General features: G+C 43.2%; 1 protein-coding gene across 5 annotated transcripts in view; it reads left to right on the top strand.

Moving 5' to 3' along the window:
* Positions 1-22,296, top strand: part of MAGI3 (membrane associated guanylate kinase, WW and PDZ domain containing 3) — a 506,679-nt gene that overhangs the window by 262,894 nt on the left and 221,489 nt on the right. The gene's annotated exons all lie outside the window — the stretch shown is intronic.

Below are 22,296 nucleotides of genomic sequence, written 5' to 3'. Positions count from 1 at the left end.
CCAGGATAGAATTCCAATAGATTTCAGTTTGAAAGCTATTGAAATTCGATCTGATGGCATTTTTTTGCCATCAGATTTCCATTAAGGCCAACTGATAAGCAATCTCATCAGATCGACCTAAATTTTCCACCCTGCCAGTTCGATGGAAATCCATCGAAATCGGCCATCGATCGGTCGATTGGCCAACCGATTTGCAAACGATCAATCGATCGGTCGGCCAGAAAATCGGCTGAGTGTATGGGCCCCTTAAGCCTATCGGGAGAATAGTTACAGGAGATTGCTATGTACAATCAGCAGTGTGTGCCATACAGGGTCACTGCTGGAAATCTCCCACAGGTAATCATGTCAGAAGGCTAAAAGGGATTTTCAGGACAATGTGTTGACTTGTGTTTAGGAATAAAAAAATAGGAAGTGTTTTAAATTGAGGCTGCAGACAGCAGGGCATTGTTTGTATGCAAGGCACAGTTCTGCAACTTTGGAGTGGTTTGAGCCAAACCTGGATGGATGGCTTTTGTTGACTGCAACATGAGAGAGGGATGTCCTTTTGAAATAAAATGGTGACTGTGGGTAATAATTTGCGCCACAAAACCAGAATAGGGGACATTTGTAACTAAGTTAAGGACACTGCAAAAAAAATCCTTTCATAAGCTGTCCCACTGTTTGTTCTTAAGCTATTTACAATCTTGCAATGTATTACAATTTCAATGCATGCTATGGCGCACCATCAAATTTTAATGAAGTGCAAAAGGGAATAAAAATGCTTTCAAGTAAAGTGACTGTAAAGTCCACCAATACTTCCTTATTATAAGGGGTATTAATGTGATGAGATAAACATGTATATGTACATTGCAAAACATATTAATAACCAAGCTGTTTTACTTGTTTTTGTTTTTGCTTCCTGAAAGAGTTAATTTTTAGGCATGGAAGTGACAGCTTCTGTGTTGACAGTACCTGTTGCAAAATACCTTGACAGTATCATGTTGCAAAATACCTTGTCGGAAATATATAAAATAAAACAATGGGTTATATAAAAAAGGTCATGTTTGGGAGTAGGAGGATACATGTAATTGTAATCTCATTAGTTTATTTTCATCTCACTTTAAAGGGGCCCATACACTGAGCCGATTAGCGGCCGATCGTTCGCAAGTCGATTTACTGATCAATCAATGCTGGAAAATCTAGGTCGATCTGTTGAGATTGCTTATCATTTTGCATTGGACCTAATGGAAATCTGTTGGCAAAAAATGCCATCAGATGGATTTTCAATAGATTTCATACTGAAATCTATTGGAAATCTGTTCCTAGTAAAAAATGTTCCTAAACTCAACAGATAGATCCGAAATCTATCTGATCTATCTGCTGCTAATCTAACGAGTGTATGGCCACCTTAAAGGTGGCCATATACTCGTAATGCTGGGCATACACGACACGTTTTATAGCGGCTCGATTGATAATATTCAACCTGTCCGATACCCCGCCGGATCGATACTGCGCTCTATACTATAATGGGAAGAAACGAGCGGCTGATTAGCAGCGCCTGCGGAGACGAGCGGGAATCTATCCGCGCAGATGAGTGGTGACGGCGGCATCGAGCCGACGGCTCGTTACCGGCGCACTATCTGTAAGATAGTATGCCGTGTATGCCCAGCATTAGATTAGCAGCAGATAGATCAGCAGCAATCTCAACAGATCGACATAGATTTTCCAGCCTGCCGAAATCGATCGAAATTGGCTGCAAATTGATCGATTGGTCAATCGATTTGCGATCGATCGATTTTGATCGATCGGCCAAAAATCGGCTGAGTGTATGGGCCCCTTAAGAGGTGATAACTTTATTCACAGATTAAAAAAAAAAGGTAGACTCTGATCCTAAAGAATTGCTATAATAATTTTGCTTAGTTGCCTACTTTGGCAAATGTGCAAGTTGTTTTATAACTGTATATAGCGTTGCGCCCACACCAGCTGCTGCAGATTCTGTAAAAGGGTCCCCAAACCTGAGCATAAAATGTAAGTAAAATCACAGAAAGCGCTGCTGTTAGGATCCTCTGGTGTACAAATTGCACAATTTATTGAATAAAACAATCTGAGATAAGTAACCTTTGTTGAGACTTCTTAGTAAAAATATTAATGACACAACTAATGTGGAAACCACTACAATAAAAAACCTGCTAGAAAAGTATATGTACATATACTGAAAATAAAATAAATTGATGGGGCTTGGGCAGATAACACATTCAAGGCAGGAGCTGTTGGAGTCCCAAGTTTTACCCGGTGAAGTGCGCGCTCTGCAAATCTAATATAGTTCAATTGCCAGGGAACCTGTAGTTGATGATAATAATGCTTCCTCTGTAGCAATTGGGGTCTTTAATGGACCCAGTCCCACATTAAATGGTATGCAGTTCCTTGTGTTAGGCAAATAGTAATGCTTAGATGAATAGATGAAACTGAAACACTCTCACCCGCTGCGTGCTGACTTGTATTCGTTTCTGATGGTACACACAGCTAGGTCTTCATGGGAGCCGCTCCATCCTGCTGGCCCCGGCCGGTGGCACAGTAGGAGAGACTAGACGACAGTGTTCCGTCGGGCAAGTATGCCCGGCTCCCCTGTGGATGGTGTTGATCCTGGGATGGCAGCGGTGAATAGCTGAACGGACTTCCGTGTCCCGGCTTGATGGTAACAGCCGTGCGGCTCCAGCCCACCCAGTTCCCCACTGAAGCGGAGGCTGCATTGTGTGACGTCACCACCAGTGGGGAACTGGGTGGGATGGAGCCGCACGGCTGTTACCATCAAGCCGGGACACGGAAGTCCGTTCAGCTATTCACCGCTGCCATCCCAGGATCAACACCATCCACAGGGGAGCCGGGCATACTTGCCCGACGGAACACTGTCGTCTAGTCTCTCCTACTGTGCCACCGGCCGGGGCCAGCAGGATGGAGCGGCTCCCATGAAGACCTAGCTGTGTGTACCATCAGAAACGAATACAAGTCAGCACGCAGCGGGTGAGAGTGTTTCAGTTTCATCTATTCATCTAAGCATTACTATTTGCCTAACACAAGGAACTGCATACCATTTAATGTGGGACTGGGTCCATTAAAGACCCCAATTGCTACAGAGGAAGCATTATTATCATCAACTACAGGTTCCCTGGCAATTGAACTATATTAGATTTGCAGAGCGCGCACTTCACCGGGTAAAACTTGGGACTCCAACAGCTCCTGCCTTGAATGTGTTATCTGCCCAAGCCCCATCAATTTATTTTATTTTCAGTATATGTACATATACTTTTTTAGCAGGTTTTTTATTGTAGTGGTTTCCACATTAGTTGTGTCATTAATATTTTTACTAAGAAGTCTCAACAAAGGTTACTTATCTCAGATAGTTTTATTCAATAAATTGTGCAATTTGTACACCAGAGGATCCTAACAGCAGCGCTTTCTGTGATTTTACTTACAAGTTGTTTTATAGTTTTAAAAAAGGGGTTATTTTTTTGAGGGGAGGGTTAGCTCCTTCCTCTGATCTATTAGTGCCAATGCTTTGTAAATATCCATCACCCCTCTTTTCCACCAAGTGACTTGGAAGGCAGGGGTGGGACGGAAGTGCCGCAAGCCATTCAGCAGAGGCACATGCCACGCATGGTGGATATGATATATATATTTTTTTTTTACAGCCAATGGGGGAAACGACTGAGTCTGCTTAGATGCAGCTTAATTGTGAAGTTGGGTAATTTAGATCAACTTTAGCCCTTATCCTTTAGCAATCCTAATCCTGATCACCGTCTCATGCCCTAAAATACTCCTGACATTAATCTAAACCCTTTTAAATAGTAAGGCCTCCTCATTCACACAGCTTTACCACACTGACTGTAACATTCCCTTGACTTCTGTCAGTGTTCCGGCAGAGGATGGTGAGTGGGTGCTTGGAGGTGCTGTGACATGCAGTATGCTAAAACACTGGGTGACATTTGATACTTTGGTAGTCGATAGACTGCCAAGTCACCTGATGTACCTTTAAAAGACCAGCACATTTATCTTTGCAGTTAAATGCAACCCAAAGGCATCTCTTTTTAAAAGTCTATAGAAAGCAAAACACTTATCTGTCTATACAAAGATTTTGCCAGGCTGACCATGTGAATTCAGGCAATTACCTGCTTGTGAAGCATACCCGGTGCCAGATAAACACATAAACGCAACCATTATTATCTCCACCCTAATTAAACCACCACCTTCTAAAATACTACCGCTGTTTTGTTAAAAGTAGTCTATGATAAAAATAGAACTCCTGTTTATCATACAGTGATGCATATGAACATTTGCTCCTTTTGTCAAGCTGTTTGGGAAAAGCCATTACAAAACAAAGAAAAGAAAAATCTTTATGCACCCAGTTCTTCAAAATGTACCTCTGGCAAACACCGCTTCCTGTCTCCCAAGAGAAGGTGTAAGAGAAAGAACAGCAAAAAAAAAAAGCTTAGGAAAAGAGGATATGTGGGAAATTAGAGGAAGAAAAAACAAAACAAAAAACAACAACTTTTTGTCCAGGGCTGTCGAATCGGCACAATAATCATCCATCTTCGACTCCTCAGTTTGATTCCACTGACACCTTGTCTCAGACTCCTCTAATTTACATATAACAATCTTGTTGATTGAAAGTATGTAACATAAAAAGTATTTCAATACTGCCAAAACTTAGGAATTTTAAAGCTATATGATGCTATCTGCTTTTGGGAACAAAAAGCTACTGGCCAGGAAGCTGACACTCTATTCTGTTGGTCATCCCAGCCTGTCGTTGCCAATGTGAATGCTCCACACCATTGTCTGTATTATAAGATTCACCAAAGCCCCATATTAGCTGGGTTCTGGTGTGTAACCCTGCCCCCTTGCAGAAAAAGGCCTCTGCCTTTTCTCTATCTGATAAAGAAAAGGCCAGGGCCATTTTCTGCAAGGAGTGGAGCTATGCATCGAAACCCGACTGATACAGAGTTTGAGTGAATCTTATTAGACAGACAATGGCCTCAATTCAGTAAGGTGGTATAGATTTATCAAATGTTTTTTTTTAAAGATTCTTTTATTTATATTTTTTCAAAGATAAAGAGAAAATGAACAGCAAACAGACAATCATGACAGTGTCAACAGTAGGTATCATATAAAGGTTACATCTTAGGTAGAGCAGACATTTTGCATAATCTTAGCATAGAAAAACCATACAAAGTGCAGTTCGTATATGTGAGGGAAAGCAGGGGAACAAATGTTTTATCGATAAAATGTTCAATAAATCTATAACACCTTTAGTGAATTCAAAATGAGATTTTACTCATGAGGTAAATTATCGAAAGTTTGATAAAGTGTTTGATAAAGCTTAGTGAATTGAGGCCATTAACGTGTTGGGGCATTCTAACTTTTAAAGGACCAGAATTGTAAAATTTAAAATACATGTAAACACATAAATAAGAAGTGCATTTCTTTCAGAGTAAAATGAGCCATTAATTACTTTTCTCACATCTTGCTTTCACTTACAGTAAGTAGTAGAAATCTGATAGAACCAACAGGTTTTGGGCTAGTCTATCTCTTCATGGGGGATTTGCGGTATGGCCTTTATTCTTTATAAAGACCCTCCTTGACAACGATTTATTCAAAGATGCTTTCCAGTCTCCCTGCTCGCTGCACACTTCTTTGGCAGTTAGGTGGAGCAACTGTCATTCACTAAGGGCTCGTTCACACTAAAGGCGCTTTTTCATTTTTTCAAGCGCTGTTGATTTTTCAACATCGCCCTGAAAGTGCTTACACCATGCTTTCATATGCGCTAGCTCAGGTTGGGGTGTTCCATTCGGTTTCCGATCTTAAAATTGCTGCATGGACCATTTTCGGGGCGATTCCGCCTCAATGGAAGGTATATGAAAAATGCTCACAAAATCGTTTTGTGCAGTGATTATGTTCTTGTTTTTAAAGGGAAGGTTCAGGGACTATCCCAAAAAAATAAAAATCCCCATCCACTTACCTGGGGCTTCCTCCAGCCCGTGGCAGGCAGGAGGTGCCCTCGGCGCCGCTCCGCAGGCTCACCGTGGTCTCCTGTGTCGCGCCCGACCGGGCCAGGCCGGCGGCCAGGTCGGGCTTCTTGTGCGCTCCAAAATGCTCCTCACGGCGGCTTGCTGAAGTCATTGGACGCGCTCCGGGCTGTACTGCGCAGGCTCAGAACTACTGAGCCTGTGCAGTACAGCCCGGAGGACGTCTGGTGACGTCATCGCGCCGCCGTGAGGCGCATTTTGGAGCGCACAAGAAGCCCGACCTGGCCGCCGGCCTGGCCAGGTCGGGCGAGCCACCAGAGACCACCGGGAGCCTGCGGAGCGGTGCCGAGGGCACCTCCTGCCTGTCACGGGCTGGAGGAAGCCCCAGGTAAGTGGATGGGGATTTTTATTTTTTTGGGATAGTCCCTGAACCTTCCCTTTAAAGGACTTAAGAGCCCAAACAGGTAAAAAAAGAGAAGTATCTTAATCACTTTTAAATGCACGGAGGACGCCATCCGCGCCCTAAGTGCAGTTCCGCCGGGTCCCCGCAGTGTGATAGCCCCCCATGCCGCTCCCGACCCCACGGACAGCGTCGGGCTCCCCTTCCTCTCCTAAGATGGCCGCGGCTGCGCAGTCCGCGTACACGTTAGTGCGGCTGCACAGCTCTAGGGCCTCCCCCCTTGATCCACGCTACTGTGCGTGGATCGGGAGGGAGGGCACTAGAGCTGCACAGCAGCACTAACGTGTATGCGGACTGCGCAGCCGCGGCCAGCTCCAGGGGCCATCTTAGGAGAGGAAGGGGAGCCCGACCCCGTCCGTGGGGTCGGGAGCGGCACGGGGGGCTATCACACTGCGGGGACCCGGCAGAACTGCACGGAGGGCGCGGATTGCGTCCTCCGTGCATTTAAAAGTGATTAAGGTACTTCTCTTTTTTTACCTATTTGGGCTCGTAAGTCCTTTAAGAATAAATAGATTGTATTTATTCTTTTCCGGGTCAATGAGTTCACTTCCTGACTTGCGTCAGTGAGTGAATTAAAAAAAACGCTCTGGAAAAGCGCTTAGAAAAGTGCTTTTAACAAAAACACACCGCCCACCCAAGCGCCGGGAATCACAACAAAAAAATCACGTTTAAAAAAAACCCAACGCGAATGTTAATCCGATCGGAACGCAATGTGAACAAGGCTTATTAAGTACTTTTGAAAATAAAGAATCCCCCATTAAAAGATGGGTTAATCCAAATCCTGTCGGTTCTGTCAGATTTCGACTACCTACTGTAAGTGACAGCAACATAGGAGAAAAGTCATTTATGGCTCATTTTACTACTTTACTTTTGAAGAAATTATTTGTATGTGTTTACATGCATTTTAAATTTTGACATTTTAGTGATAGTGGTCCTTTAAGCATTAGCGTACCTCTGTGTTTTTAATATACATCAGAGATGCACTTTAACTAAACTTAGAATAAAATAGAATAGAATAGAATTGAAAACTAGCCCTAGTAGGTGTACATGTAGAAGGTACAGACAGGAACAAAGAACACCTATCAGGCTCTCAGCATCTAGGAGTGATGTGCAGGTACTTTGTAGGAGAATGATGGGATTCTTCCTCTATTACACATTCTTCATGTATGATCTGAATCATGTATACATCTTGGCATGTAAAGGTGCGTACACACGCACTACGGCCGCCAACGACGGGTCCGTCAGACCCTCCCGCTGGGCGGACTTTCAGGCGACAGTAGCGCCCAGCGGGAGGGTCTGACGGGCCCTTCGTTGGCGGCCGTAGTGCGTGTGTACGCACCTTAATGTACACAACATTCTCAGTTGATTAAGAGCTATGCAGAGAGTGGTACAGATTATAGTACCACTGTATGACTTAATTTGTAGTCACCAACCCCAAATTCAAAAACCTATTAAATTAATTGACACGACTACTCATTAAGCGTTATTCTTACAGGAGAGATATTATTTATAAAAGATTCCTGTGGACACTATCGGATCTGATTTTAAAACTAAGGTGACTGCTCTATTGCAGCAGTAACTGTTTTTTGATTGGTTGATTTTTTTTTTTTTACTTTTGTGGACTATGCACTGCTGTTACCGTATATACAAGTTATTTATGATATTGTTTGAGAAATAGAACATTTTATCAGACTTTTTTCTGATTAGGAGTCCAAGTTTGTAAATTTTTTTATGACTCTGACTCCAGCTACCCAAAAATGACTCCAACTCCACAGCCCTTTTGAGCTTGTTTCCTCCAGTCCACTTTGTTCACAGTTAACAAAATAGCTAGCAAATATGAAAATATGATAACGTTTTAATGCGATCTTAATAAAAGCTAAGTTTTATATACTTTTCTACTAGGGTATACCTTTGTTTAGTATCTTTAATCAGGTTTGTTTTTTTGTATGTAAGAGGCCACCCTGCTTATGACCGGTTCCACAAAATTCGCCCCCTCATAGACCACCTGCCATCAAAATTTGCAGATGCTTATACCCCTGAACAGTCATTTTGAGACATTTGGTTTCCAGACTACTCACGGTTTTGGGCCGGTAAAATGCCAGGGCAGGCTCTCAGCATCTAGGAGTGATGTGCAGGTACTTTGTAGGAGAATGATGGGATTCTTCCTCTATTACACATTCTTCATGTATGATCTGAATCATGTATACATCTTGGCATGTAAAGGTGCGTACACACGCACTACGGCCGCCAACGACGGGTCCGTCAGACCCTCCCGCTGGGCGGACTTTCAGGCGACAGTAGCGCCCAGCGGGAGGGTCTGACGGGCCCTTCGTTGGCGGCCGTAGTGCGTGTGTACGCACCTTAATGTACACAACATTCTCAGTTGATTAAGAGCTATGCAGAGAGTGGTACAGATTATAGTACCACTGTATGACTTAATTTGTAGTCACCAACCCCAAATTCAAAAACCTATTAAATTAATTGACACGACTACTCATTAAGCGTTATTCTTACAGGAGAGATATTATTTATAAAAGATTCCTGTGGACACTATCGGATCTGATTTTAAAACTAAGGTGACTGCTCTATTGCAGCAGTAACTGTTTTTTGATTGGTTGATTTTTTTTTTTTTACTTTTGTGGACTATGCACTGCTGTTACCGTATATACAAGTTATTTATGATATTGTTTGAGAAATAGAACATTTTATCAGACTTTTTTCTGATTAGGAGTCCAAGTTTGTAAATTTTTTTATGACTCTGACTCCAGCTACCCAAAAATGACTCCAACTCCACAGCCCGGTGTTTTTTTCTCCATTTCTCCTGTTTCTATCACCAGCCAGTTGGTGTTTTTAATACACAGAGGTGAAACACTGAGTGCCCGTTTCCACTTGTGCGGTGCGAATCGCCGCGGTAAAAATTTGCATGCGGATGAATGCGAATTTTCGTGCGAATTCGCATGAAAATTCGCATGGATGACGCTGTATGCGAATTTAACCATGGCAGTGCTGGTGTGCTTTTCCATTGATTTCCATGCGAGAAAATTCGCAGACCAAAGCCGCAGGCGATTTCCCTACTAAATACATTAGCGGCGATTCGCATGCATTCCACACGCAGGCGAATTCTGAGGGCTCTGCCGTGCAGAAAAATCCTGCACAGAAAAACGCTCAGGAAAACTGACAAGTGGAAACAGGCCCATCCACTTGTATTGGCTGTGCGAATCTGCATGCAGGAAATGCATGCAGATTCGCGATAGTTATGTTATGTATGACTTGCTGAAGAGACCTCAGGAATACCTGGTTAAATATGATGATATGATGGGAAGTGACCAGTGAAAAGCTTTTTCAGTGGGTACTTTTAAAGTGGCAGGTCACTGTTACTGAGAAAAAGGCAGTCTTTTCAGTTCAGCTTTATACATTGCAGAGATTAATGCAAGCCTTGTTTTTATTAACATGCCCATGGCTGCTGCCATTCCATGGATTAGTCCAGCTGTGGAAAATGAGTAATAGGCTCCTACTGTGTAGTGAGTAATGTAAACAGCAAGGTGAGAGATTTCTAGGCTGTTCATACTTTGCAAGCCTGAAATCTGCAGTCTCATTGTAAATAAGTACAATTTCAAATCTAGTCAGTTTTGGAAATTACTTATTTCGAAAGGCAAAGTATTAATTATGAAAAAATTAGACGAATGTATGTATCTTAGCTAATGCACCTGCCCCCACCCAATGGAACTCCCTTCCACTCCCCCTCAGACTCGCTCCTTCCTTCAACATCTTCAAGCAAGCCAGCCCTCAAAACACATCTCTTTAACCACTTGCCGACCGCCTACTGCATATTGGCGGCGGCGGCAAAGTGGCAGCCCCAAGACCACGTAACGCAGAATGGCGTCGGGTCCTGGGGCACTGTTTTGCCGGGGATCGTGCGCTGGGATGCGCGCGCATCCGCCGGCAATAGGCTCCGCCCACCCGCGACATCAACCCGCCAGCCAATCGGAAGCGCAGGCGGGTTGTTAACCCGACGATCGCTGCATAGGAAGCGTATAATACGCTTTGTAATGTTTACAAAGTGTATTATACAGTCTGCCTCCTGCCCTGGTGGTCGCAGTGTCCGAGGGACCACCAGGGCAGGCTGCAGCCACCCTAGTCTGCACCCAAACACACTGATCTGCCCCCCCTGCCCCCTGATCGCCCACAGCACCCCTCAGACCCCCCCCCCCCTGCCCACGCCCCAGACCACTGTTTGCACCCAAACACCCCCCTAATCACCCATCAATCACTCCCTGTCACTATCTGTCAAGGTTTTTTTTTTTTTTTAGTCCCTAAGCTGCCCTCTGGGGACTCCTGATCACCCCCACCCCTCAGATTCTCCCCAGACCCCCCCCCCTGTTTACTGTATGCATCTATCCCCCCTGATCATCTGTCAATCACCTGTCAATCACCCATCAATCACCCCCTGTCACTGCCACCCATCAATCAGCCCCTAACCTACCCCTTACGGGCAATCTGATCACCCACCCACACCATTAGATCGCCTGCAGACCTGACGTCAGATCACCTCCCAAGTGCACTGTTTACATCTGTTCTCTCCTCTAAACACCCACTAATTACCCATCAATCACCCCCTATCACCACCTGTCACTGTTACCCATTAGATTAGACCCTAATCTGCCCCTTGCGGGCACCCAATCACCCGCCCACACGCTCAGATTTCCCTCAGACCCCCCCCCCTTATCAATTCGCCAGTGCATTATTTACATCTGTTCTTCCCTGTAATAACCCACTGATCACCTGTCAATCACCCCGTCACTGCCACCCATCAATCACCCCTGTCACTGCCACCCATCAATCAGCCCCTAACCTGCCCCTTGCGGGCAATCTGATCACCCACCCACACCATTAGATCGCCTGCAGACCCTACGTCAGATCACCTCCCAAGTGCACTGTTTACATCTGTTCTCTCCTCTAAACACCCACTAATTACCCATCAATCACCCCCTATCACCACCTGTCACTGTTGCCCATTAGATTAGACCCTAATCTGCCCCTTGCGGGCACCCAATCACCCGCCCACACCCTCAGAACGCCCTCAGACCCCAGCCCTGATCACCTCGCCAGTGCATTGCTTGCATCTATTCCCCCCACTAATCACACCTTGAGACACCCATCACTCACCTCCTGTCACCACCTGTCACCCCCTAACACACCTACCCATCAAATCAGGCCCTAATTTGCCCCGTGTGGGCTCCTGATCACTCGACCAAACCCTCAGATCCCCCTCAGACTTCCTTCTGATCACCTCCCCAGTGCATTGATTGCATCTATTTTCCCCTCTAACCACCCCCTGAGACACCCATCAATCACCTCCTGTCACCCCCCTAGCACTCCTATCCATCAGATCAGGCCCAATACAACCTGTCATGTAAGAGGCCACTAAACAAAGGTATACCCTAGTAGAAAAGTATATAAAACTTAGCTTTTATTAAGATCGCATTAAAACGTTATCATATTTTCATATTTGCTAGCTATTTTGTTAACTGTGAACAAAGTGGACTGGAGGAAACAAGGTTCTGGGTCAGAAGACCATCCTCCTAGTTCACACTAGTAATCATTATGAACCCTACACCAAACTCGACATGTTTCATTTCCTAAATTGGAAACTTCGTCAGGAGTGAATATACCCTAGTGATAGAGTGATAAAGTGCTACACACAATAAATACAATATACATTTCACATATTTACAAAAGTTAGCAAAGTAGCAGAGTAACGGCCACCTAAACCGGCAGCCTGCTGAAGAATGAATGTCCACACTCTCCTTTTATAGTGTGGTCAGGACCCCTAGGAATGCTGGGTAGGGCAGAGACAAGTTACGCCCATCTTCCTAATCAGGAAGTTATGTCTCATTGGTCTATACGAATATCTATCAAAATAATTGACCAATAGAGATAGAGGACTATTAAAACCAGTGGCTGTTTACAAATACATGCATTCTCCAACAATGCAGGCAAAGAGGGATGAAGAAAGGGACACCAATGCACTTACTATTCTAAATGAGCTCCTGGACGAGAATCGAACAGGGGAAATCCAATTAGGGGCACCGAAAAGCAATTTAACAAATAAAAGCAAATTCTGCCCTAGCATTGGTGGATACCCCACTATACAAACTTTTGTTGACACTGTAACAAGAGACCTGGAGGATTTGGTTAAAATGAGACATCACACTACTCGTAACCTTAGTAAAAATGAACAGCTAGCTCTAGATAACCTGATGACCAATGAGGAGCTTATTATTAAAATATCGGATAAGGGTGGAAATGTGGTATTGATGACACGAGCAGCATATATTAAAATGTGCTAAAACATACTCATGGATGAAAATCAATATAGAAAGTTGGAGGGGAATCCTACACAGATTTTCTATAGAGAACTTGAAGGATTACTTATGGATGCACGAAGTAAGAAAATTCTTGATAAAAAAGATTATGATTGTATTTTAACAAAATCCCCAACTATCGCTACTTTCTACGCACTTCCTAAAGTCCATAAACACCTACATACACCACCAGGCCGACCCATTGTATCAGGGAATAACTGCCTCACCGAACAGATTAGCAGATATGTGGACTCTTTCTTGAGGCCCTTTGTGGAAAGCCTCCCATCGTACCTTAGAGACACTATGGATCTTTTAAATAAAATAAATGATGTGAATATTGGGGAGAATACTTTGCTGGCTAGCCTGGATGTGGAGTCTTTGTATAATAACATCGATCATAGACTGGGACTTAATGCCACTAATTTTTTCCTTAGATCCAGAAGTATCCACCTTAAAGAACATTCCTCTCTAATTTTGGAATTACTGGAATTTATCTTAACTCACAACTATTTTTTATTCCAGAACAAATACTACCTGCAGAGGAGGGGATGCGCTATGGGGACGGCATGTGCCCCCTCATATGCAAACTTGTTTCTGGGGTGGTGGGAGGACCAACTGGTTTTCGGTGAGGATCTGATCTTCTATACCTCTCATGTCCTTTTCTGGGGCCGTTTCATAGATGATATCTTCATTCTGTGGGACGGCCCCAGGTCCTTATTTGTGGACTTTGTTGCACAGTTGAATTCAAATGACATCGGGATGTTTTTCACTCACTGATAAGTACTTACAATAGCCAGTCTCACAATGTGAAACGAATTCTGGGGAGACATTGGTCCATCCTGAAGTTGGACCCACAATTAAAAGAATATCTTCCACAATCGCCCCTAATAACATACAGGCGGGGTAAAAATTTGGGGGACAATCTAATGCATTCCTTCCTACCAGCCAATACTGGCCGGAGTGGTACAGTGAAAAAAACTTGGCTGAGTGGCCCCCTAAATGGGATGTTTAGCTGCGGGAGATGTAAGGCATGTGTCAATGTGCGTAAGTGTAAGAGCTTTAAGTCCCCAAAAGATGGTCGTACTTATGACCTTCTTGATTTCTTTAACTGTAACACAGAGGGCGTTGTGTATGCAATACAATGTCCATGTTTCCTTCTGTATATAGGTGAAACAACAAGGCCTGTTAAAGAAAGAATTCTGGAACATCTGGGTGACATTTCCCACAAGCGGAATACCTCCGTCTCTAGACACTGGCAAGAAAAACATAAAAGTGATCCAACCTGCCTACATTTCTGGGTCATACAAAAATGGAGAATGGGCCCTAGAAGTGGCAATCTGGACCAAAAATTTAAACAGCAAGAGGCTAGATGGATCTATAGATTAGAAACCCTCAGCCCTAACGGACTGAATGAGGGTTTCACTTTTGCCTCTTTTATCTAGCTGTTCAGGACTTGGCAGATTTATGTATCTCTAACAGGTGTCCCCTATTCTTCTCGTATGTCCATCCAGCCCCTGTATATTATCCCCTCTCCATTATGAGCCTCTCCACAAATAACCTCCTAATATATTATCTTGTGGTCCCATTGTTAAGAAGGTTATAAATATGAGGACCTACATGTATTCCTGATGTTTGATGTGCTGTTTGCTTTTACAGCCCTTTGCGAGGCTGTTACTGCCTAACTCCTTTTGTGTGTACTTACCCCCTGTACATAAATATTCCCCCGTTTATGATGCGTAATGCACGGCGTGGCATGTAGTGTAACTGTATCTATATCTATTTGACACTATTCATGGATCCCCTAGGATGCGCTAGAGGCTATAATACATGCCGGCTATTCTGAACCAATACGATTCACGCGTCTCCTAGGCAACCAGAGGGCTGGAGCGCGTGAACCAATGATGTGCTTCCCTTTAATATATGCATGGCCTTCCACCGCCCATGTGACATGTTACCATAGAAACCTTCCATACACCTCCGTCACACCGCAGATTACGGAAGTGACGCTCTCTCATGCTCCCCGCCTCCCCTAGCGTGGTTAACATACACGCCGTAGACGGGGAATTTTTGAGCCACTGATTGGCTGTCGGAGGTGACAGTCATCTCACTCTCGATGACGTCTAAACCCGCCCCCAACACACTCAACCACCAATGAGAGATCTGGAAATACGGAGATACGTTTTTCTTCACTTTGTAAGCGTTGGTTTCCTTTGCTACATTAAGTATGGGATTGAGACTTCTTATAAGTCGGAGAAAGGGGTTTTTGAGCTATGTACAGGGATTAATAGAACACCTTTGGGACTGTACTGGTTTTAATAGTCCTCTATCTCTATTGGTCAATTATTTTGATAGATATTCGTATAGACCAATGAGACATAACTTCCTGATTAGGAAGATGGGCGTAACTTGTCTCCGCCCTACCCAGCATTCCTAGGGGTCCTGACCACACTATAAAAGGAGAGTGTGGACATTCATTCTTCAGCAGGCTGCCGGTTTAGGTGGCCGTTACTCTGCTACTTTGCTAACTTTTGTAAATATGTGAAATGTATATTGTATTTATTGTGTGTAGCAGTTTATCACTCTATCACTAGGGTATATTCACTCCTGACGAAGTTTCCAATTTAGGAAATGAAACATGCCGAGTTTGGTGTAGGGTTCATAATGATTACTAGTGTGAACTAGGAGGATGGTCTTCTGACCCAGAACCTTGTTTCCTCCAGTCCACTTTGTTCACAGTTAACAAAATAGCTAGCAAATATGAAAATATGATAACGTTTTAATGCGATCTTAATAAAAGCTAAGTTTTATATACTTTTCTACTAGGGTATACCTTTGTTTAGTATCTTTAATCAGGTTTGTTTTTTTGTATGTAAGAGGCCACCCTGCTTATGACCGGTTCCACAAAATTCGCCCCCTCATAGACCACCTGCCATCAAAATTTGCAGATGCTTATACCCCTGAACAGTCATTTTGAGACATTTGGTTTCCAGACTACTCACGGTTTTGGGCCGGTAAAATGCCAGGGCAGAATAGGAATTCCACAAGTGACCCCTTTTTAGAAAAAAGACACCCCAAGGTATTCTGTTAGGTGTATGAAGCGTTCATAGAAGATTTTATTTTTTGTCAAAAGATAGCGGAAATTGATTTTTATTGTTTTTTTCACAAAGTTTCATTTTTCACTAATTTGTGACAAAAAATAAGATCTTCTATGAACTCACCATACACCTAATGGAATACCTTGGGGTGTCTTCTTTCTAAAATGGGGTCACTTGTGGCGTTCCTATACTGCCCTGGCATTTTAGGAGCCCTAAACCGTGAGGAGTAGTCTAGAAAACAAATGCCTCAAAATGACCTGTGAATAGGACGTTGGGCCCCTTAGCGCACCTAGGCTGCAAAAAAAGTGTCACACATGTTGTATCGCCGTACTCAGGAGAAGTAGTATAATGTGTTTTGGGGTGTATTTTTACACATACCCATGCTGGGTGGGGGAAATCTCTCTGTAAATGGACAATTGTGTGTAAAAAAATCTAATATATGTCATTTATAGAGATATTTCTCCCACCCAGCATGGGTATATGTAAAAATACACCACAAAACACATTATACTACTTCTTCTGAGCACGGCAGTACTACATGTGTGGCACTTTTTTGCAACCTAACTGCGCTAAAGGGCCCAAAGTCCAATGAGTACCTTTAGGATTTCACAGGTCATTTTGCGACATTTGGGTTCAAGACTACTCCTCACGGTTTAAGGCCCCTAAAATGCCAGGGCAGTATAGGAACCCCACAAGTGACCCTATTTTAGAAAGAAGACACCCCAAGGTATTCTGTTAGGTGTATGACGAGTTCATAGAAGATTTTATTTTTTGTCACAAGTTAGCGGAAAATGACACTTTGTGAAAAAAAAACAATTAAAATCAATTTCCGCTTACTTGTGACAAAAAATAAAATCTTCTATGAACTCACCATACTCCTAACGGAATACCTTGGGGTGTCTTCTTACTAAAATGGGGTCATTTGTGGGGTTCCTATACTGACCTGGCATTTTAGGGGCCCTAAACCGTGAGGAGTAGTCTTGAAACCAAATGTTGCAAAATAACCTGTGAAATCCTAAAGGTACTCATTGGACTTTGGGCCCATTAGTGCAGTTAGGGTGCAAAAAAGTGCCACACGTGGTATCGCCGTACTCAGGAGAAATAGTATAATGTGTTTTGAGGTGTATTTTTACACATACCCATGCTGAGCGGGAGAAATATCTCTGTCTGGACAATTGTGTGTAAAAAAAAAAAATCAGAAAATTGTCATTTACAGAGATATTTCTCCCACCCAGCATGGGTATGTGTAAAAATACACCCCAAAACACATTATACTAATTCTCCTGAGTACGGCAATACCACATGTGTGGCACTTTTTTGCAGCCTAACTGCGCTAAGGGGCCCTAAGTCCAATGAGCACCTTTAGGCTTTACAGGGGTGCTTACAATTTAGCACCCCCCAAAATGCAAGGACAGTAAACACACCCCACAAATGACCCCATTTTGGAAAGTAGACACTTCAAGGTATCCAGAGAGGAGCATAGTGAGTCCGTGGCAGATTTCATTTTTTTTGTCGCAAGTTAGAAGAAATGGAAACTTTTTTTTTCCTTTTTTTTTTTTTGTCACAAAGTGTCATTTTCTGCTAACTTGTGACAAAAAATAAAATCTTCTATGAACTCACCATGCCTCTCAGTGAATACTTTGGGATGTCTTCTTTCCAAAATGGGGTCATTTGGGGGGTATCCTGGAATTTTAGCACCTCATGAAACATGACAGGTGCTCAGAAAAGTCAGAGATGCTTCAAAATGGGAAAATTCACTTTTGGCACCATAGTTTGTAAACGCTATAACTTTTACCCAATCCAATAAATATACACTGAATGGGGTTTTTTTTTTATCAAAGACATGTAGCAGAATAAATTTTGCGCTCCAATGTATAGGAAATTTTACTTTATTTGAAAAATGTCAGCACAGAAAGTAAAAAGAAGTCATTTTTTTGACAAAATTCATGTCTTTTTTGATGAATATAATAAAAAGTAAAAATCGCAGCAGCAATCAAATAGCACCAAAAGAAAGCTGTATTCGTGACAAGAAAAGGAGGTAAAATTCATTTAGATGGTAGGTTGTATGACCGAGCAATAAACCATTAAAGCTGCAGTGGTCTGAATGGAAAAAAAGGCTCTGGTCCTTAAAGTGGATCCGAGACCAAATATTGATGCCTTTAGAATTCAGTCCCTGACATATACTTTATAGGCATTCATCCCCCAAAAATATTTTATTAAATTTATTTAATACCTAATTGTCACCAAAATGAATGTATCCCCTCCCCCAACATCTCTGAACGCCGCAGCGGTCAGTCCCATCCTGCATTACCTCATGGGAACGCAGCCAGGAGAGGAGGAAGCTTCTGCAGGAGGAGGAGGAGGAGGCGTAACCAGCCAGCCCTGCAATATGCTAATCTGCAGCTCAGACTCTGTAATGAGCGAAGCGAGCAGCAGTTCCCTGTCACAGCTCTGTATACTTCACACACAGGAGCTTCCTGTGTGCTTTCTGTGTGTAAAGTATACAACGCTGTGACAGGGCACTGCTCACTTGCCTCGCACATTACTTGGGGTCTCTGCGCTGATCGGCAGAGTTAGATGTGGACGGGCAATAAATCCATGGAGCAGGGACTGCAGGAATAAAGCCAGCAAAAGAGCTAGATGCAGGCTGGCTATAGCAGACTCCGGATACTTCACGGATTCATGACCTCTCCAGCCCTCAGACCACGCTATAAATCATGTCCCTGCAGAAGAAGGAGGGAAGCAGCCAGTCATCTATACAGAGCAAATGTAACCTCTTAGTTGCTGGATAGCTGCTGCAATGTCTCTTATTCATTTCTCCATCATAGTTTCCTTCTCTTTCCCACTTCTGTTCTATTTGCCTCTTTTTTTCTTATTCCTTCTTCCCTGTCTTGATCTCTTTTCCACTGTGGGGAGTGGGGAGGGGAGGAGAGGGGCGTGGAGTTTGCACAGGCTGAGGCGTGGAGATGCAGATCAGTTTAGCCTGTGTGTAATGACAAGACAACATGGCCGCTCTCATTGTATCACAGGAATAAATAATCATACACAATATAAGCTGTTCGCAGATAGCTATGCTGTGTAAACTATCTAAACTTTAGATAAGATACATAGACAAGTTAGTTGCTATAGTTAGTTTTTCATCTCGGATCCGCTTTAAGGGGTTTTATGACTGCAGTCCTTAAGTGGTTAAAATGGCCTACTCCCCATCTACCACACTCTAACCCTCTGTCAAGCACTTTTTCCACAGCCCTACCTTATGCCCTCACCCCTCACCCTTTAGATTGTAAGCCTTTGGCAGGGTTCAAACCCCCCCCCCCCCCCCCAGTGTGTCCTTCTTAATCTTGCTACCCCAGCAATGACAAGCTTCTTATGGACTAACTCGGACTTGATTTGCTGGGTCTCTGTAAAATGCATTTTATACCCTGATTGCATATATAACACTGTGCTATGTTGTATAACCATTTGCTACCTCTCTGTCTGTCATCCCTTGTTTGCAATGTATGTATCCCTATTTATTGTCCAGCACTGTGTAATATGTTGGCACTTTATAAATATAATAAATAATAATAATGCAGTAGCTATGAGCATTAAACAGGTTTTTGTAGGAGGCTGCCATGTAAAGGATAGCAATTGCCTGCCTGAAGCAGAGTACAAGAACTTGGCTAGAGAAGGACTTGGAGCACTGGTCCTCAAACTATGGGCCACATGTGGCCCACTGACCCTTCTTGACTGGCCCACCAAATGGATGTGCTTAAGTATTGCAGTTCAGCTCACAGTACCTTTTCCATTTCTCTGTGGTGCTGTGTACTAGTCCTTCCCTACCAGCCCTCAAATGCAGAGTAGCACAGGGAGGGCTTTGATTAAAGCCTTTGATAATTACCTGATCCAGACTCTGTATCGGGTCTCCTCTTCCACCACAGACTGGCAATGTATGCTGACATCACCTTCAGGGCTCGATCATCCTCTGGGTCCTGATGTATTCAGGACCCAGAGTGTAATATAGGCATCCAATGCCCCTCCATGCTGGAAGAGGAGACCAGATCCAGCGTCTGGATCAGTAAATTATCAAAGGGTTTGATCAAAGCACTCCCTGCACTACTCTGCATTTGGGAGCTGACAGACTGGAGAGGCAGCATGAGTATAGCCAACTGCTGCACCACTGCACACGATAACTTATTCATTTTAGCTAAATTGGATGCATTTCATTGGGGGTAATTGCTGCATTTCATATGTGGAGGATAATTACTATGTTGGCGCTTTATAAATACAATAAATAAATTACTGCATGGCATTTGTGTGTGATAAGTGCTGCATCTCGTGTGGAATAATTACTGCATGTTGTGTGTGGGATAATTACCGCATGTCTTGTGTTGGATAAGTGCTGCATGTTATATGTGGGAGTAATTACTTAATTTTTTTTATGACGTGTACTGTATTTTCCACCGTATAAGACACACTTTTTCTCCCCAATAAAGTGGGGAAAAGTCCCTGCGTCTTTTACAGCAAAGTCAGGGATTCCAAGACTTATGAACGTCCACCGATAAGACCCGCTGCCACGTCAGGGATTCCCTGCCTGTGTGTGCCCGCTCCTCCACAAGCCATCTCCCCCTTGTGTCTCCTGCCCCCCATTGGGTGTGTAGCGGCAACTTTTGTTTACCTAATCCACCATGCCTGCGGGAATTACAGACCTCCGTCTTCTCCTTGCGGCTTCCTCTAGTGCTGGGTTTCTAATTATCGTGTCATCATTAAAAGCCCGTCACTAGAGCCAGCTGCACGAGAAGACTGAGGTCTGCAATCCCCGGGGGCATGGCAGATTAGGTAAGCAGCTGCTGCTACACACCTAAGGGGGGTAGGGGAGGCGGCATGCGGGGGGACAGTGGACACACTGCAGGTTAGAAGAGGAGATATGGGGGACACAAGAGAACACATGGGGTGATGGGGAACACAGGAGGAGACATGGAGAACACAAGGGGATACAGGAGGAGACCTGCAGGACACACAGTGAACACAGGAGGACACCATTCGGGGGAGAACATGCACAAGATGCTCGAACATGGATGCACCAGGTTTAGTGTATGTGTGTGTGTATATATAATTATATATATATATATATATATATATATATATATATATATATATATATATATATTCCCTTGTTTTTGCCCTCTAAACCTTGGTGCGTCTTACATTACGGAGCCTCTTATACGGCAACAAAAATACGGTAATTACTGCATGTCATATGCAGGGGGTAATCGCTTCATGTCGTGTGGGGATAATTACTGCATTTCATGTGTTTGTTACTTGCTGTCATACGTGGGGGGATAATTGCTGCATGTCAGCGCTGCTTAATATGATGGTGCTTTATAAGTACTATACATAATAATGTCATATGTGGGGGATAATTACTGCATTTCATGTGGGGATAATTGCTTCATGTTGTATGTGGGGGATAAATATTGCATTATATGTAGGGGATAATTTCTGCATGTCATATGTGGGGGATAATTAGTGCATTTTGTGTAGGGGATAATTACTGCATTTCATGTAGGGGATAATTGCCACATGTCATTAGTGGGGGAATAATTACTGCATTTTATATGTGGGATCATTGCATCGTGTCATATGTGGAGGTTAATTAATACATTGGTGTTTAGTAAGAGTTAGAATTGTTTTTTGGTTGTTTTAGTACTTTTAAGTATGCCTCATCTAAGCCCCACCCAATTGTTGTGATCTTGTCCATATTTTTACACAGTTTTATTTCATATGGGCATGTTTTATTTGAGAAAATATAAAACATTTAATGTACCTATGGGCAATCACCAAATGTGTTAAACTTTTTAGCCATTTCGGCCCCCAGCAGTCTCAAGAACGGTTAACTGGCCCTTGGTCTAAATTAGGGCCTGCTTTGGGGTTGCTCTTGATCTGTATGTTAAATATGTCAGTCATCCAGATGTCACAGAATAAGGTATAATCTTCAGTATAATTGGGTTGTAACGGCATTCTGGAGTCTGTTCAAGTGATTTCTTTATTTATATATGCCTAAGGCAACATGAACCCTAAATATGGCACTAAGGAGCATTACCTTTTCATAAAGCCTATATGTAACACTGTTAAATAAAAACAAAAACAAAAAAGTGTGCAGCTTGAATTCGTTTTATTGTCATTATGAAACTATAGTTTAGCACTGTTTTCAAAGTTGTACTTTGTTCACTTAAGTAAAAACAAATCATGTTGCCCTTCAGTCTTTGTCATATCTCCCAGACTTATCAAAATTTGTCTCTTCTTTGCATTCCCGCTTCCTACATAATTCATTGCCCTAGTTTCATAGTGAAGCGCTTTCTTAAATTTCTTGGACTCTTTTCAAAACAAGTGTTTGC

Source organism: Hyperolius riggenbachi, chromosome 2 (genome assembly GCF_040937935.1).
Source record: "Hyperolius riggenbachi isolate aHypRig1 chromosome 2, aHypRig1.pri, whole genome shotgun sequence".
Classification (NCBI taxonomy): domain Eukaryota; kingdom Metazoa; phylum Chordata; class Amphibia; order Anura; family Hyperoliidae; genus Hyperolius; species Hyperolius riggenbachi.
Note: the sequence above shows the minus strand (reverse complement) of the source record. Positions and strands in the feature narration are given on the sequence as shown.